The following is a 6,033-nucleotide window of genomic DNA, read 5'->3' on the forward strand; positions in this document are numbered from 1 at the left end:
GAAGGCACCTGTAGTCCCAGCAACTCTGGAGGCTGAGGCAAGAGAATTGCTTGAGCCCAAGAGTTTGAGATTGCTGTGAACTATCAAGCCACAGCATTCTACTGAGGGCGACAAAGTGAAACTCTGTCTCAAAAAAAAAAAAAAAAAAAAAAAAGATTTTTATCAGGCAATGCCTCTTCCAGGAAGCCCTCCCTACTCTCCCTTAGTCCCTCCCTAGTTCAGACACCCCTCCTGTGTGTTCCTGGCATGCTGGGCTCACTGGAATTGCATCCCTGACTGTGCTGTAGTTTTATCATTTGTTAATTAGTCTGACTCATCTTAGCTTAAGTGCCTGAGGACAGAAACTCAACAAATGTTTGTTGAATTAACTGGACATAGATGTTGGGAGGGTTTGTTTGGTATCAGTTTGATGTTACCTTTCTTTTTTTTGAGACAGAGTCTGTCTGTGTCCTGGGTAGAGTGCCATGGAGTCATAGAGTTCACAGCAACCTCAAACTCTTGCGCTCAGGTGATCCCCTTCCCTCAGCCTCCAGAATAGCTGGGGCTACAGGTACCCAGCACAATGCCTGGCTAGTTTTTTTTATTTTTATTTATTAATTTATTTATTTTTAAAAATTTTTTGAGACAGAATCTCAAGCTATTGCCCTGGGTAGAGTGCCGTGGTGAGGTTACACAGAGTAGAGTAACCTCAAACTCTTGGGCTTAAGCGATTCTCTTGCATCAGCCTCCCAAGTAGCTGGGACTATAGGCACCCGCCACAACGCCCCGCTATTTTTGTTGTTGTTGTTGCTGTTGTTGCTGTTGTCATTGTTTTTAGCTGGCCCAAGCCAGGTTCGAACCTGCCAGCCCCCGTGTATGTGGCTGGCGCACTAGCCACTGAGCTATGGGCACTGCTTATTTTTCTATTTTGGTAAAGATGGGTCTCACTCTTGCTCAGTTGGTCTTAAACTCCCGCGCTCAGGCAGTCCATCCTCCTAGAGTGCTAGGAAAGGTTGGAGGGATTCAAATATTTATAGGCTGAGAGAGCACAGAGCTGTAATAGAGAACAAGAGGTTAGTGATTTGGGAGATGGAGGAGATGAAGAACAGAACAAGTGCCTGAAGGGGCAGAAGGGAGGGCCCCTGAGCACAGATAGAGCGACAGACCTTTGTCGAGGGCAGAGACAGAGACAAAGACACCCTTTTCTCTGAGCCTGCAGATGCTGATGCTCATGTCTGTTAGTAGGGAGCAGGCAAGACAGTGGAGAGTGATGTCCTCAGTTTCCTCTAATCTAATCTAATATAATCTAAGTGTTAAGTTGGTATGAAGGACCTTGGAGACAGAGTTGGCTAGAGTCCCTCTTCTTCTGTGACCTCCCGTTCCGTAACCCTCCACAAATCCCTGGCCACACCCAGTGCTCTTGAACTGTATTGACTGTGAAATGCACTGAGCTCCAGCAATCAACCCATTGAAAAATTTAGTCCTTATGTGAGAGAGTGTGTGTAAAACATTTAGCCCAGCACCAGGTGGGAAATATTAGTAAATGGTGGCTCTTTTTGTATATACTACCAAGAATGTACATGTCTTTTCTAGCTGCCATAGAGCAGTCTGTATGGCGTGAGTCCTCGCACTCCTCAAGCTTATGTTTTTTTTGTTGTTTGTTTGTTTTTTTTGAGACAGAGTCTCAAGCTGTCGCCCTGGGTAGAGTGCCATGGCATCATAGCTCATAGCAAGCTGCACTCAGGTCAGTCCTCTTGCCTCAGTTTTTCTATTTTTAGTAGAGACAGGGGTCTCAATTTTGCTCAGGCTAGTCTTGAACTTGTGAGCTCCACCAATCCACCTGCCTTGGTGGATTATTATTATTTAAATAATTTAAAAGGATTAATTAAAAGGAATGCAAAGTGATATGTGGTCATCACTGACATCTAAGTGGTGCTCTGGGCAGCGCCTGTGGCTCAGTGAGTAAGGCACCAGCCCCATATACCGAGAGTGGCGGGTTCGAACCTGGCCCCAGCCAAACTGCAAAAAAAACATAGCCCGGTGTTGTGGCAGGCACCTGTAGTCCCAGCTACTTGGGAGGCTGAGGCAAGAGAATCTACTAAGCCCAAGAGCTGAAGATTGCTGTGAGCTGTGACACCACGGCACTCTACCAAGGGCGACAAAGTGAGACTCCATCTCTAAAAAAAATAAATAAATAGAAAAAATAAATGGTGCTTTGTTTTCTTGAATACACCTGCACTAAAGTGATTCTCTTTCCTCAGCCTCCCAAGTAGCTGGGACTATAGGTACCTGCCACAACACCTAGCTATTAGTTAGATGAGGTCTTGCTCTGGCTCAGGCTGGTCTTGAACCCATGAGTTCAGGCAATCCACCCGCGTTGGCCTACCAAGTGCTAGGATTACAGGTGTGAGCCACTGTGCCTGGACAAAACAATGTTTTCTAATATGACCTAGAATTTAAATATATACAAAATGTGAATTAAAGAGTTCATTAAACAGTACTTATTCTTAATTTGCATGATGCCTCTGATATTTCCTGTTATATTTTTAAAAAGTAATGGTCAAGATATTATGAACTTAATTGTGTCCCTCTAAAATTCATACATAGGCCTGGCGAGGTGGCTCATGCCTGTAATCCTAGCACTCTGGGAGGTCTAGGCAGGTGGATTGCTTGAGTTGATTGCTTGAGTTTGAGACCGGCATGAGCAAGAGTGAGACACCATCTCTACTAAAAATGGAAAAACTAGTCAGGCCTGGTGGCAGGTGCCTGTAGTCCCAGCTACTTGGGAAGGCGAGGCAAGAAGATTGCTTGAGCCCAGGAGTTTGCGGTTGCTGTGAGCTACGATGATGGCACAGCCCTCTTCCCAGGGCAACAGAGTGAGACTCTGTCTAAAAAAAAAAAAAAAAAAAATCATATGTTGAAGGCCTAACCCCCAGTCCTTCAGAATGTGACCTTATTTTAAGATAAGGCCTTCGCAGAGGTAATCTAGTTGAAATGAGGCCATTAGGATGGACCCTAATCCATTGTGACTAGTATCCTTAAAAAAGGGGGAAATTTGGAGGCAGACTTAAATTCAAGGAGAACAGCATGCGAAGAAGAAGAAGACCACCTAAAAGCCAAGGAGAGGGATGGGGAATAGGTCCTTTCTTCACAGCCCTGAGAAGCAATCCACCCTACTGACACCTGGATCTTAGACTTCTAGCCTCTAGCATCGTGAGTCAAATTTCTTTTGGTTAAGCCACTCAGTCTGTGGTACTTTTGTTATAGCAGCCCTAGAAAACGAGTAACAAACTGATTTTGTGACTCACCATTGGGGCGCTACCTGCAGTTCACAGATCAGAAAGTTCTTTTTTCTATATATTTTGTTTGTTTGTTTTTTGCAGTTTTTTGGCTGGGGTGGGTTGGAACCCGCACCTTGGGTATATGGGGCTGGCACCCTACTCCTTGAGCCACAGGCGCCACCCTCTATACATTTTTTTTTTAAACAGCACCTTACTCTGTTGCCCAGGCTACAGTGCCATATGTCAACCTAGCTCACCACAACCTCAGACTCCTGGATTCAAAAGAGTAGCTGGGACTACCGGTACCCACCACCATACCCAGCTAGTTTTTCTATTTTTAGTGGAGACAGAGTCTCGTCCTTGCTTAGGTTGGTCTCAAACTCCTGAGGTCAAGAGATCCTCCTGCCTCGGCCTCCCAGAGTGCTAGGACTATAGGCGTGAGCCACCACATCTGGCCCTTCTGTGCTTTCTCTCAAGTAATCTTATAGCCACTGAGTGGGGCAGCAGGGCCCAGAGGAGGGTGATGCAACCAGGTACTATTCTCATGAAGGTGGCGCTGTCATCACCGAAGGTCTGGAAACTCTGCAAGTGCACAATCTGAAGATGAGAACCTCCCGAAATTTTGTGCCTGAGGAGGCTTACCTTAGTCTAGACACTGCTGAGGCAGGAATAACTGTTGTCCCCATTTAAGGGGTAGACACATATTCATGAAGTCAGACCCAAGCCAAATTTGTCTCTAAATTCTGGGTTCTTTTCATGACATAAGTGTCCCAGTTGGTCCAATCAATAAGAAAGGAAGACAAGGGTGGTGCCTGTGGCTCAAAGGAGTAGGGTGCCAGCCCCATATGCCAGAGGTGGTGGGTTCAAACCCAGCCCCGGCCAAAAACTGCAAAAAAAAGGAATACAAAAATATTATTTATCTACCAGTTGCTCTGCATCGTCCTATTCACTAAAGGGAGCCAAGATGACTACATTTACTTTCCCCCGCCCTCCTGCCCACATCTTCAGGCACTTGGATCTCCTGAGACCCTTAGATGGTGAAACTTGGCTTCAGCTGTTGTTTATGGATGTCACAGGCAGAGTGGAACCCTGGGAGCACGTACAAAGATCGCGTGTTGTGAGCACATGTGTGCACACACCTCACCTCCATCCTCACATTGATTGTTATACAAGCCAAAGACAGACTCCTTGCCTGCCATCTCCACCCTGAACTCTGTACTCCCTCGTCTTCAATTCACTGCCTTGAAGACACAATCAACACACACATCTTTAACGGACTCTGTCTTTTTAGCAGTAATAATACCCCCCAAATCCGAGGTGTGTGTCTGGGGACCTCTATGTAGGATGGAGACCCCTCTGCTTTCCTCACACCTTGTTTATTCTGGACCATAAAAACAGCGCCAGGCACTGTTCTAAGCTTCCACATGTCTTATGCCATTTCGTTCTCATAACATTGTGGATTAAGATTCTTACTTGCGGTCAGTGCCTGTGGCTCAGTCGGTAAGGCGCCGGCCCCATATACCAAGGGTGGCGGGTTCAAACCCGGCCCCGGCCAAACTGCAACCAAAAAATAGCCGGGCATTGTGGCGGGCACCTGTAGTCCCAGCTACTCGGGAGGCTGAGGCAAGAGAATCACTTAAGCCCAGGAGTTGGAGGTTGCTGTGAGCCGTGTGAGGCCACGGCACTCTACCAAGGGCCATAAAGTGAGATTCTGTCTCTACAAAAAAAAAAAAAAAAAGATTCTTACTTGCTCCATTTTACAGGTGACAAGACTGAACCACACAATAAATTGCCCAGAGTTGTGCTGTTAGCAATATCAGCAGGATTTGGGGCGGCACCTGTGGCTTAGAGGGTAGGGCGCCAGACCCATATACCGAGGGTGGTGGGTTCAAACTTGGCCCTGGCCAAACTGCAACAACAACAAAAAATAGCCAGGCATGGTGGTGGGCAACTGTAGTCCCAGCTACTCGGGAGGCTGAGGCAAGAGAATCGCCTAAACCCCAGGAGTTGGAGGTTGCTGTGAGCTGTGTGACGCCATGGCACTCTACCGAGGGCGATAAAGTGAGATTCTGTCTCCAAAAAGAAAAAAAAAAAAAAAAATATATATATATATATATATGGCAGGATTTTAATCCAAGCAGCCTGAGCCCAAGCTCCCGACTGATGTGTTCTGCTCTTGGTTCCTACCCTCTGCTGTCTGGCTGGGTCCACAGACGTGCACTCAAGTGAGGTAGGACAGGGGTGGAGGACCAGGGGAGGAGGAGCTGGGTGCTGGGAATTATTTCAGGCACGAGGGGGCAGCACAGGCCTAGCTTTGGGCCCTCAGCCCAGCCCAGTGAAGGGAAAGAGAGGGGAGTAGAAACTTTCTTCTACCTCCCACTACCCCTCACACCCCGCCCTTTCCACACGCTGGGGCTCTCAGGTTTGGGGCTGTGAAGGCCTTTCTGAGTCCCTTGGGTCTGTCCAGTTCCTCCCCCAGCAAAAACTGCAGAACCATCCACTATTTATGATGATGACTCAGGAGCTGAGCAAGCTCTGTGTGTGTGTGCGTGTGTGTGTGTGTGTGTGTGTGTACCATTCTGATTTCAAGTGTCTCTGAGTGTTGACTTGTGTTCCTGCACCTGTGTGTGTGTGTGTGCGCGCGCGCGCACTTTTTTGGCCAGGAAAGTTGTACTTGTGTGTATTTGTTTCTGGGCGTGTCTCAGTGTTTACCCCAGAAACAGATAGGATCTTAGCCAAGGCTGCACAACAGATTCGTATTCAAACTTGTCCC

The sequence above is a fragment of the Nycticebus coucang genome, chromosome 12 (genome assembly GCF_027406575.1).
Source record: "Nycticebus coucang isolate mNycCou1 chromosome 12, mNycCou1.pri, whole genome shotgun sequence".
NCBI lineage: Eukaryota > Metazoa > Chordata > Mammalia > Primates > Lorisidae > Nycticebus > Nycticebus coucang.